This window comes from Diuraphis noxia, unplaced genomic scaffold (genome assembly GCF_037042655.1).
Source record: "Diuraphis noxia isolate RWA-SAM2 unplaced genomic scaffold, SU_Dnox_SAM2 contig0001, whole genome shotgun sequence".
In the NCBI taxonomy this organism is placed as follows: Eukaryota; Metazoa; Arthropoda; class Insecta; order Hemiptera; family Aphididae; genus Diuraphis; species Diuraphis noxia.
In genome coordinates, this window is record NW_028301711.1 from 9,517,091 (window position 1) to 9,531,527 (window position 14,437).

The 14,437-nt window shown below is 27.3% G+C and overlaps 1 pseudogene; it reads left to right on the plus strand.

Moving 5' to 3' along the window:
- Nucleotides 1-5,487: 5,487 nt before the first annotated feature.
- On the plus strand, nucleotides 5,488-7,930 carry LOC149059498 (uncharacterized; annotated as a pseudogene).
- The last annotated feature ends 6,507 nt before the right edge of the window (nucleotides 7,931-14,437 follow it).

The following is a 14,437-nucleotide window of genomic DNA, read 5'->3' on the forward strand; positions in this document are numbered from 1 at the left end:
ATTTGGATTTTTATTTTACTTATACCCGTTACGCATAACGGTTTATTGTCCGGTCCTGATAGTTGTACTGTGGTAGGTGTTATAGTATAATTATTAGGTAATAGTTCTTGTCTAATACAGCATATGTTTGCGCCCGTGTCAATTGTTATTGGTAAGATAGTATTATTGAATTTAGCTTCAATAAAGAGTGCGTCGGGTGTAGAGTTAATTTTATTAATTTTTTGTATAGGTGATGCTGTAATGGAAGGTGAACAATTATCAGCTGTGTTTAACCTTATATTTAGTTTTTTTGGCTTGTTAACGTACAAATTACAATTATTGGCCGTGTGTCCGAATTTATTACAAATTTGACAAGTGGTTAAGCTTGATTTATTTTTGAAAAAGCATTTTTCTTCTGAATGATTAGTTTTAGAGCAAATAGAGCATTTTTTTCTTTGAGTATTAGGGACTTTATTTTTATATGCGGATTGATTTGTTTGTTGCATATTATTATTTATCGGATTTTATGGAAAATATGGTTGGTTATAATGTGTTGGACCTGCGTTCCAATTGTTATATGGTGAGTTATAAGTTTGCGGCATTTGCGTCTGCCACTGTTGGTTGTTAAAGTCATTTTGATTTAATTGTTTATTAAGTTTATAGGGATCTTTTTGTTCTATATTATTCTGACGTATATCATTTTTATTATCTTTTAAGAGTTGGCTAAACATAGCTTTCATGTCTTTTATTTCATCACGTAATTTGTCAATTTCATTTTCTTTACTATTTTTATTAGTGTTTATTTTTTGAATTTTTGATTTTATTATTTCTGTTTCGAAATCAAATGAAGATTTAGGTGTTTCACCTGCGATCATGAATTCGATCATTTCATATTTACGTACATTGTTTTTTAATTCTGATAAATTTTGGTTGCCCATTATTCCTATATATCGTGCTATGGAGGGGTTTAAGCCTTTCATGATATTACGAACCATCTCTTCTTGAGACATATTATTATCAATACGCCTACATAAAGATTCAGCTTCGTTAATATATGATACTGTAGGTTCATCCGGTAATTGTTTGCGTTTTTCCAACATTAGACGGAGCATGTCCGTTTGAGCTATTGGTTCAAATTCTAATCTAAGTTTCTTTTCTAAGTCAGGCCATTTAATATCTTCTCCGCTATCTACAATATTGTCATAAAATGTAAGAGCGGAGCCTTCTAAGAATACAGGGATATATTGAACCTTTTCAGATTCAGACCAACCATTTATGATGGCTGCTCTGTTATATTTTTTTAAAAACGAATCAATATTTTCTGAAATGGAGCCTGAGAAATTTGTTGGTTTGAAATAGGGTTTTTTGTTTTCAGTCATATTGTTTTTTATTGTGTTATCGACAGAATTAGTAATTGGTTCTGAAATAAATTTTATGTTATCTATTTGTTTTTCGAAATCGTCAGGTGTAGATTCTCCTTTTAGATATTTATGGAGCCTACTTTTTAAGTCTGGAACTAGACCAGATGTTAATAATTGTCTACTTGACAATTCTGTTATTAATTTTTCTTTGTTAAGTTTGTTAATCCACCCTGTTGAGATGTTATTAAAATCTATGTCTGGGAATTTATAATTATTATCTAACTGATTTTTTTCTAAATTTTGCATGTGTCAGTTTGGTGGTTTTTTTTTTTTTTTTTATTTCTTATTTTATTATATTAATTTGTTTTCTAAGAAACAATATTTTAATAAATTTTTTTTTTTTTTTTTTAATTTAAAAAAAAAATTTTGTGGATATATTGTGTTCTGCAATAATATTTAATCGTGACAAACAATTATTTTTTATATTTATTATGTTTGTTTTTTATTATTATTATTATTGAATATATAAATATATATATATATATATATTTTTTTATATGGTAAAAGCAAAAACCGTAGTAAAGACAAATATGTATTACCTTAGAACTAAAGTATTTGCTGTTACTTTTATAATATATATAAATTATATGTGTATTATCAACGTAATATTCTAAATAATAATAGTATATATATTTCTCTGATATTCAGTAATTATTTCAATTATTAAATAATTAAAAATGTGTTAGAATATTCAGTATTAATATTATGTATTCTGGTTATAAAGTATACATATATATATATATATACGCAGGCACATATAAATATCCTTGTTTTGATTTTTAATATTAATTGCGAATCTTCAAAGATTTACAAAAACAATTTTCTTGTTTTATTTACGGGTTAAAATAAAGGATAAAATAAAATTTCCTTATAATTTAATTTAATTATATCCCGTTTTTAATTAGCAATATATTATTTATATATGCCTTTTTTTTTTTTTTTTTTACTAGTGTAAAGTAATATGATGTATAAAATAATATTGTTTATTTTATATGAAGTGTACTTGATCAATTCTCAGTTTATTTAGATAAATAAACTGAACTTATGTTGGGCGCCACTTTGTAATAACGCAAAAATAAAAGAAAAAAATTTTTGTTTTAGTTAATGCCATTTTAAATATAATATAATGTGCTATATAATTATAGCACTGGTAAAAACTTGTTTGGTATGTAATAACGCAAAAATAAAAGAAAAGAAATTAAAATAAATAAAAATAAAACTCTAGAATGAGTAATAATTTGACTAAAATAATTAAGTTAATATAACTATTATATAACTAAGGCTCCTGCCAATAGTTATATATTACTAGATATAAATATTAAGATTGCGCTATTACCTTCCTCCTAATCGTCGGAGGGTTCTCGAGGTCGTGATTCGAGAACGATCAAGTACACCGTAGTAATAAAATGTTAATTATTAAATTATAAAAATTTAATAAATACAATATAATATATGAAATTATATAAATATATGAATATAGATGCGCATGCACCTTACCTTATTCGCAGCTGTCTTTGATATGCAGTTGACGTAATAAAATAAATAAAGGTTTTTTATTAAACACTCAGATTAAAGAAAAACAACACTGTTAAATTTCGATTTTAAAAAAGAAACGGTCCAGCTGTCGCTCGCAATGTCTGGTGTGTGGTGCTCATGCACTCGAGAGTGGTGCTCATGCACTTGAGAGTGGTGCTCATGCACTGTAGAGTGGTGCTCATGCACTGATGGAAGGAGACGACGTGGTCCAGCCAGCCAGGGTTGTAGGTGGCTCCCCCAAAGGCCTCTGCGTTTCCAAAGACTTAGCATTGTCTTTGGCAACAGAGATCCTCATTGGACCATCCCCTGCTCTGGTGGCACACGAAATAGCTCACACGTGTTGTGCCAGATAGTCACAACTACGTATAAGTTCCCATGTGATTAAATAATACAAATCGTTCCTTTCATCAGTGGACAATGGTGTTTTTTTTGTTGGATTTTAACTGTTATCTGCGTGCGACAACTTGACTGTTATTTATTTTATTGAGTATTTAAACAACATACAATCATGATGTGTGAGCATATCATTACATCCACCCTACGCTTTTTTGTATTGTGCCCTCACAATACCACTCACAGGTGAGTGTCAGCGTGATACATCAAGTGTGACGTTGAGAAAGTTTTAAGTTGAAAGTTGAAAGTTGAAAGCTGAAAGTTCTAAAAGTTTGAATACAATGTAACCGGGTAATTTTTTTTTTTTTTTTTTTATACAAAATTGAAGGGTCGAGTGTAATATGATTTGAGCTTACATATAATATAGGAATAGTATGTGTGCAGGACTGAAGCTTGAGTCTTCTTCCACTCCTATTCCATTGTTGCTCTATTTGTATTAATGTTACTATTTTATTTTTAAATTTAAGATTCCTAACTGGTGGATGATAATGATTACTTTACAATTTATTAAGTTTTAACATTTTTGTATGTAATGACATATTGTTTGCTTAGTTTCTAATTTTACATATTATTTCTTATTAACTATTAGCTAGAGTTGGTAATGTTTGACTTATAACTACTTAATTGTATTTTGTACTTAATTAATTTTTTTTTTCTCTATAGGGTTTGTCTTATTTGAACTTCCCCCCCTTTTTTTTTTATATAGTATTTTATTATTTTATTTGTTGTTTATTTGTTTATTTTAGTGTTATTTATTAGACTTAGCATTGTCTTTGGCAACAGAGATCCTCATTGGACCATCCCCTGCTCTGGTGGCACACGAAATAGCTCACACGTGTTGTGCCAGATAGTCACAACTACGTATAAGTTCCCATGTGATTAAATAATACAAATCGTTCCTTTCATCAGTGGACAATGGTGTTTTTTTTGTTGGATTTTAACTGTTATCTGCGTGCGACAACTTGACTGTTATTTATTTTATTGAGTATTTAAACAACATACAATCATGATGTGTGAGCATATCATTACAGGTATAAACTTGATTTTTATAAATTCGAATTTGTCAATAAAATATATATAATATATAATATTAAATTATTATTAAATTGTTTAGCACAATCATACAAAAAGGCTAATAAGATACAAATTTGTTTCATGTTATGGCAAATACAATTAGGAAATTTGATATTACATATATTTGCGTGTTTTTGTGTTATTGAGTTTTTAACGCATACCTATTCTTTTTTCTTTTGATATTTTTTACACATTTTTTTTATAATAACATTTATTACCAAAACAAATTCGTTTATTTTATAATTTATATATATTTGATAACATCTTGAAAAACTGTAGAATCGTGACAATAATGATTTATTATACTTCATATTTTAAAACTTCGCGATCGTTCATATTATCCAAGACTATTAATCTTAAGCAAATATTTAATTAAATTTGTTTTTATTGTACTGATAAGTCATCAATACATTAAGTATTCATGTTATTATTTTTCAACGTAATTACGAATAAATACATAAGTTTAAACAATCAACATGTTATTTACTGATTTTATTTGGTGTATGATTACTGTATAGCAATACTAGGTAAACTAATAATTTACCTTTTTTTTTACATACAATTTAATTAAAAATATAACGTATAAATCATGAAAATATATCATATGGGGAAATGTGCCCTCACAAAAAAATGTATCGGGAAGAATTGTCCGTTTACCATTACATTCTGTACATACACCGGACATATTTTAGCAGTGGGCGGCAACTGCTGTGGTGAGCAATAAACGAATAAATGATTTTAATTATATTTTTTTTCGCAATAAAAATATAATTTACTGATTTAAATTTAATAAAAGTTAAAATTATAAAAAACTTTCTTTCAGCCACTATTCATGGTTGTTGGTTCCACGTCAACCTGCAAGTTAGTTAATCTATTATATATTATACTATGATAATTTTATAGCATCTTATATTTAATATTATATGTATTGTCGTTTAACATTTTATTATACTATATTAAAAATTGTTTTAATGTAATAATTTGTCATTATACTGTTATATTATAAATTATTTATATATTTTCTTTAAGGCTGTGTGGTGTAAGATGAAAAAGTTAGGGTACTTACAATTGATGAAAAACAATTCATGGGCAGTTAAAATACTCCGAATGTTAATGGTGATTCCCTTACTACCAGCTCGACGAATCGAAGAAGGATTTAACAAACTAAAACGTTACGCAGAAACACATAATGTTGATTTACATATGCTTTTTGATTATTATATATGAACGGTAATTTAACTCTAATAAATAATTATTGTTTCTCGACATATTATACATTATTTATTGAACGGTGTTTAATAATTTAAAAAAAAATAGATCTAAATTAATTTTATTGGAATTAATTTATGTTAAGTTACAAACAGATAAATTTAATTTTTATTTATTTGTTATGTAGATATTGGTTAAGAAATGTAGGAGTTGAAGTACTTTCTGTGTATAAAAAAGTTTATAGGACAAACAATAATATTGAGTCTTTCCATAATAAATTAAGGCAAACTTTTCAAGTATCACATCCTAACATATGGGCATTTTTAGGTAATATGTGCTGAAATAACTAAATAATTTTTTTTTACGCATTTAATTATCAGTTAACTACAAAACATAATTTATTTAGGAAATTTGTGTAAAATAAACACTTATTGACATATTGTCAATAAAGTTGAATCAGTTGGAAAATGGTTTAGTTCACTCTCGTAATATGAAAACTAAACATCTAACAAATGATTCAAGAATAAAAACAGCTAGTCGTCAACTACGTCAAAGTAGAATCAGTATAAAAAGTTTCCTTTTAAGATGTTCATTCACTGTAGCAGGGTATGAAAAAAGGATGCGTTATATGGCGTTAGGCCAAAATAATGTAGCAGAACCTAAAGAACATATTTTGTTTATGAATGACGGTAAATCTATTTTAATAGCTGTTAGCTTTAAAATATGTTTAATTATTATTTATTATCTATTACTTATTACTATTATTTTTTTAATTTTAAAGACAATCTTGACATTACTGTAGATGAGCCTGCTAACAATATAGAAGAACCAGCTGTAGTCAATGAAAATGTACAAAATATTAATGAAGACAACTTATTTAGTAATTACATACGACATACGTGTATAATATGTACTATGTATTCAACATAGAGTATATTTATTGTTTATTTTATTTTTAATAGATATCGATTCTGACGATAGTGATATTATGGTACTTGAAAGACGTAGAAGGATTTTTAGTAGCACTGATGATGAATCCGAAATCGAATCAAATCATTGTAATAACTAGTTATTTTTTTTTAAGATAACAATAATACATAACAATTTATCCTAAGTCTAAAACTCTTAATAAAATAAAAATGTTTAAACTCTGTATTAGGAAATGAAGAAGAATGTGTTTCAAAATACTCTACTCATTGATTAGGTATTTTAAATTTATTTTAGTTGATATTGAAAACCTAGAAGTACCACAACATGAACCTCATAATAATAATTGTTCTATCCCCATTAAAAATATTACAACTAATACATAATATTATCCATTGTTTGTTAGAAACCTAAAAAATTACGATCTCTTATATTTATTATCTTATGTTAAAGGTCGGAGTTTATGATTTTATATATTTATAAAGTTGGAGTAAGATATCTTTACAATTCATGACATATACATTTAAAAAAAAAAATTTTTGGGGCTATAGAACAGAAATTCAATAGGTTTACATTATTTTTATTTTTATTAGCAGGTAATTTATATGAAAATATAAATCTAACATCTACTTAGACATTTATAATTTATACACAGAACACACTTATATTACTCCAAAAACAATAATTTAGAATAACTTTATATATACTCTTATAGTCTTATAATATAACATGTCTACTAATAACAGTGATATTACTTTACATTACTTACTTTTATCTTATGAATAATTTTAGATTTTGATCAAGAAACAGAAGAAACAGTTAATCCTGTTATTGAAGTGCCAGATAATAATCAAGTCATGGGTATGTCACTACATACTAAATATAAAATTCATAATATATATCTTATTCTAAATTATTACTAATAAAATATAATATTTTTCGACATTGTATTATTAATTAATAGATTTACAACTTCAAGAGCTATCTAACAGAGCAATGGATGATATCCCTGGGCCAACAGAACATGATTGTAAGATAAATGGAAACAATTATACTGTCTTGTTATACTCTTATATAATTTATACTCTATAACCGGGGATAAAAGGGATTTTTTTGTTCCTGAAGACTTGGCGTTGGCTATGTGGAAGGAAACTTATGGAAGTGATGAACATTTGGATATTCCATATGTCCAAGTTAACACTAACCACATCATTGAAATAAATGCCAATGAACAAACAATTTGTATTGTCTGTAAAGACAATACTATAACTCATGCACTTGTACCCTGTGGCCACAAAGTGCTTTGTGAAGATTGTGTTAACCTTTTAATTGATAAGCGTTGTCCTCTCTGTAATACAGAGTACAACTTATCAATTAGAATTTGGGATTAGTCTTTTTTATTATTTATTATTATATAATTATTTGTTATTTTTAAAATAATTAAAAAGTTTTAAAATTAAATTATAGATAACTTATTATAATAAATTGTTTGTATATCCAAATTGAAAAAAGAAAATTTGGTGTATTATTATGTTTATCTTTAAAGCTTTGGTTCTCAACTTTTTAATTAGATACTGAATTTCTAAATACAACAATCTTCAACTAAATACACATTGATGAGTGGATTTGATTAGTCAACGGAGATAGAAATGTATGATAAAAAACATTTGTAAGTATAATATTATTAATTATTATAATATTGGCTGCGTTTGCATACACAAAATTAGCTTTTACAACTAATAAGTCCTAGTTACGGCTGTAATAGGTAAGTACTAGTATTGATTGTAGAATATACTTTAATATATTCTAAAAATCCAAAATCAATGGTACTAACTACTAAGTAGGTACCTATAATCTCAATCCTTTCAATCCCTTTGAAAATTGCATGTACATATATATATATATTAAAAATGGATAAGCCATGACTATATTAATAAAGTAGAGGGAAATGTGTCGGAATGGGGAAGAGAGAAATACTGTTTTTATTATTACCACTCATTCTGCAAGAGGTCTCTTCATAAATTATGTACAAATTTGTGTGGTGATTTTGTAAATCTATTTGACAAAATGTTGTCCTATGTGTTGTGAAAATGTCACTAACTTGCTTAGAATTTAGTAAAAATATAAATACTTTGTTCACAAAAACTATTATGTAGATACCTACTTATGAATAATTATAATATAATTAAACAACTACACATATACTTTATATAATACCTGTTAGACTTATTAAATTATTAATATATTTATGTATATTATATAGAGTAATGCTATGTGGTTAATCCGGTGTGTAAATATTTACATATATATACAGTATACATATACTTATATTTATATACTCCTAAGTCCTATTATTAATTTATATTCAAACAAAGTAAATGTATTAGATAATAAATTATAAAAAAGTTCCATTATAACACGTTGCTATTATTGGATTAAGTTGATGAGAGATTATGTTTAAAACACAAAACAAGTGATGTATTGTTATAAAAAGTTTACACTACAAGTTTTAGAAAACATTCTGGTAGACAATTCCTTTTTGTTGGAGTGTCAATTACAGTTATATGCAGAGTGTTCTCATACATATTTTTAATATTTTACTAAATTACTAAGACGTCAAATACTAAAATACCTACCTACTACATACCATATATAAGTAGTATCTACCGAATATAGGTACCATACCTATAACTTTGTAAAAATATTTTGTGATTGTATGATGTATATATGTAGGTAGTATAACCTATGTGAACACCCATGGTTAAAGTATAATAATTAAATTAATTAATTGAAAATTTTTGTAATTAATAATTCATAACAATTAAAGTACCTACATTATTATTTATTATAGCTTGTAAATATTTTAATATTCACATAGAATTTTCTCTTAGATATTAATTATATAATGTATAATTATTGGTATTTTAAATAGCAGATAAAAATAAAAAATAACACATAACTTATTTGACAGACTAAATTTTAAAAATTATATATAACTAGACATAATGATAATTAGTATTTTTCAAACCACATTATTTGAAGATGTACAAATTAACAAAATAGAATGAACATAGTTAATTGTGAATATGTAGTAAAATCCAATGCCTAAAATGTATATAATTTGCTACTGCGTAATTTATTAAACTCATCTGCCAAAAAAATAAAATACCCTAATTGCAAATTAATGTATTAAGTATTAATTAGTGAAGTAACTATGTCACAAATAATTGTACACAATATTGTAGTATTAATTAATATGTACTCTACAGAATTTTTGAATAATTTTAAAAAAATACTTCAAAAATACAAAAATTTTAGTTAAATGGATACCGTAAAATAAATGATTCTGAATCAAGTGAGCTCATTGTAAATGTAGCCTACTTAAGTGCTTTACCCATCACCGTTAATAATTGTTATATATCATGTATACCATATGTTTTAATAAGTTTTATCATGAATAAGTAGTAGTTACTATATTTGTCATAAATAATAGCAGAAATTAAAAAAAAAAAATTAAATATAAAACAATTATCTAAATACATTTTTGAAGATCGATGAAAATTAAATTAAAGAGTGCTGGTATCTCCTAAAACTCACTGCGTGTATATACCCTACCAATAGGTTCATCAATGCAACAATGTATTCTGACCTCCCGAATATTCCAATAAAATTTAGATATGTCAAATAAGACATTGAAGTTGAAAATTAAAGCATTATTTCGACTATTTATTAAATTTAATTTGTACACAAACACAAAAAAAACACATATCATTGTAAAATCAATACATCATAAGTGTAGGCTGATCAGATATATTAGAGAGAGTTGGGGAGGGGCACTAAAGCATAGATTACACTGAGCGATTTTACACGCTGCGTGTCGGCGATTAAAGTCGCGCACGTATGAGCGTGTAGCGACTTGTTCGATTACATTGAGCGATTAAATTCGCTCGCTCGCTAGTCGCGCACACGCATTCACTACTCGCTGCTCGCTGGCATACTAGCGATTTTGCCCGCTAGGGCGATTACATTGAACGATTTTACTCGCTGAAGTGTAAAAACGCCAGCGATGACTTGCGACTAAAGTAGCCCGCCGTCAACTTTAATCGCGAGCGAGCAGCGAGTATTCAACACGCGGCGAGTAAGCGACTAGACCGATTACATTGAGCGACTTTAATCGCAGCAAGTTAATTCGCCGGCGACAAGCGTGTGAAATCGCTCAATGTAATCGAGCCTTAACAATTTTCAATTTAAACTTTCGATGGGGACTCTATCTCTCCCATTCTATTTCACTAATTAATGTTAATGACATTTATTTAAAAATATGCATGTCTATGTATCTTTATTCTTTAATATGTTCAAATTATTATAAAAACAACTTAACAGGAACTTTTGTTTCAAACTTTTTGATTCACGAAAAAAGTTTTATAGTGAAGTATGTGTTTTGTTTATGTTTAAATATTTTTATAATTTTTGATAAGTATAATTACCTATTGCTTATAATTCATTTAGGAGTGTCGTAAGGCAGTTTAAGAAGCATTTAAGGGGGAAGGTCGCGGAAATATAATATAGAATAAATAAATAAATATATAGAAATAGCATAATAATAATATTTATGGCCTACTCCTACCCCTTAAAATAACGAAAAAACGCGCGTCCAGATTTGTACCGTCCAGTATTGTACTGTCCAGGATTTAACGGTCTGGTTTTGTACCGTCCAGATTTTTACGGATTTAAAAATTTTTTATTCCAGATTTGAACCGTCCATATTTTTACGGTCCACTTTTGTACCGTCCAGATTCTAACGGTCCAGTTTTGTACCATCCAGATTTTTACGGATTTTAAAATTTTTTATTCCAGATTTATACAGTCCGGATTTGTACCGTCCTGAATTGTACTGTCCAGATTTTTACATTCCAGGTTTTTACAGGCACCCGATTCGACGAGGTATTCGCTATATAATTTTTTTCTATCTGATGCCTCTTCGTATGTGGGCACATCATCATACTGCAAAATTGTATCTGCTGGTACTCCTATACTTTCCTTCTGTTGTATTATATACAATAATATATACTATTATTGTATTTTTCGTTCAAATTCCATCATCGGCATCATCAATAAGTTTTCCATCGTCTTTGGCACCATTCGTGTGAGAACGAGTTTGTACTCCTTCATTGTAGTTTGAACTCCCCAATTTCGTAATTATTATTAAACGCCTGAACTTTAAAAATTAATAAGTATATGCATTTAAATTATAATTATTCATTATCGTCTATAAAAAAGAATATTTTAAAACTGTGAGATTATCTGAAGAATGATTGTTAATTGACATAACATATCATTAATCTAGAATTACTGTTTTATTTCATGTCCGTGTCAAAAATCGTCCGTATAAGTCAGCGACTAGTAACTACTATAAGTAGTAAATACATTGATTTACTATTGAGTTATCGTTCGATTGGGCGGCGCACTCACACACACACACACACACACACATCAATGATGCAAATATGTAATAATAATATATACAGAGTGATTTTTTAAGAATGTTCATCCTATTTTTATTGTTAAATAATGCATAATATATTAAATTTCAAATTTTTGGAAATTTCAAAAACACTGGAAGACCATTTTTTGAATCATTAAAATTGTTTGTACCACTTAAGGATGATTCAATATAATAATGCGAACTTCAGTTTTTCAAATAGAAACCTCCCTTTTTCATTTTTATTAAAAAGCAGATTTTTTGAGAATTTTGATGTATCTTAATCAAAATTCAAGCTAGTAGTTTTTGAGTTATGTAACTTCGTGTTTTAAGAATAACATGTCTATGGTTATGGTAATGGGTTAATTATAAAATAGTTGATATAGATTTATTATAAGAGGCTTAGACGATTTGAAAATGTTAGCAATTACTATTGATTTATTAATAAAATAATTTATTAAAATGATCCAAGTATAATAAATACTATATCATCTAACATTAGTTAAAGTTTTTATTTTTATAATACTATTTTTAAAGATTATTATTTTTTATTATCCTTAGTATGTATAGTATAAACATTTTATTAACTCAGAAACTACGCACTAAAATTTTAGTTTAGATAGGACATCAACATTTTCAAAAAATTATCCACTTAATAATTTTCAGTAAAAAATGGGAGGAGGGGTTCTCATTTGAAAAATAGAAGTTGGAATCATCACAGGATACTCTTTAAGTACCCAATACAAAAAAATATCAGAAATTTGAAAATATGGTCTTTAATAGTCTAATTAAAAATTCTAAAAATCAGAATTTAAATAAATATACTAGTAAAGAAAAAAATGGGAGTGAACATATTAAAAAATTGCTTTGTATATGTTAAGGCCAAATTGTATTATTCGGGCTTTATAACACGGTGCCGACGCTTGGGCATTATGTTTATAAATGCTCGTCATACTTGAACAAAGATAAATTTGCTATATAATTTGGTTTCATTGCCCAGACATTGTGTACAGTGCTTAATGTTTTGTGGGCAATGTGAGTTTATATAAATTAGTGTTCCAACGTTTGCGCATGTAAGGTAGGTATATATTTCTTCTTTTAGCTGAAAAAAATTCAAAAAACTTGTTTAAGTAAAGTATTTTACAACAAAGTAGGTAGGTATTACAAAAAGTCAAATCGCTAAAAAGTGTAGTAAAATTAGAATACCCGAATACTCAATGTTTATACGGGTAACTATAACCGCCGCCTTGTTCACACCGAAGCGGTGGCGGTGGCGGTGTAGGTCAAATTTGAAAGGGTAGAACACGATTACGTACGTTTGTCCTATTTGGCAACATGATTGCGTATGTTAGTAAATGGGTTAAAAGTACCTTTAAGAAAAAAAAATAAACACGATCGCGTATGAAATTGTATGCTACGTTGTCAAATTAACTAATTTCATAGTATTAATAAATAATAATAATATAATAAATATCGAATACATTTAAAGTTCTAAAATAGTTTAATAAAAAGGTAATCTTGTCGTATGCGGTCTATACGTTTCTATACGTTAGATTAGGTACAAAAAAATTAGATTTAGCATAGAAAAAAAATTATATTCAGTATAGAAAAAATGTTCATTGTTTTTATAAATCCTTTTTCCTGTAAAAAAGTTATGGTATTTTCCTCTAATTGAATAATTACATTGAAATGTTTGGCTAACATAATTTTAAGTGTATAAATTGCAGAATAACGTATCGCCACCTCGGGTATTAGTGGTATTACAGCACAAAATAAACTGATTATCTCATAACTCACATTATGTTGGACTCAGGTTTTATTATAGTACTAGCCCTCCGTACTAGTAGTATTATATTATTTGTACATCGTTAAGATAAAGCTTTAATCGTCATTGCCGTTAAATAATTGTAGACCGCATATGACGTATAAAATGTATGGCAGACGGCAAGTGTGCGGAAGACCGCATATACGACAAGAATACCAATGAAAAAATAATAATAGTAAAAGCGATAAAAGTGATAAAACACAATGTACATATTTATTAACTTTTTCTAATTCACTCGAATAGTCATGTGTAAAAATATGCAAAAAAAGGAAATCTTACAGTAGAAATCGACAAAAAAACCCAACAAAACCAGCAGATACCAAATACGAAATTATCGTTACCTATAGTATATTATACCTACATATTTTTGCTATAATTGTACGGCGTTGCATCAGCGTAATAGGCCTATTTACTTAATCTATAGATTTATAATTTACTTGATAATTCGATTGACAATAATGACAATATTATAATATCATAAAATAAGAGAGATTTTAGCAAAATAAAATGTTTAATTTGAATTCTCTGTACCATGAAACACATTTTTATTTGACTCTGTTATTTTTTAAGCATCTCATAAGAAATATACAA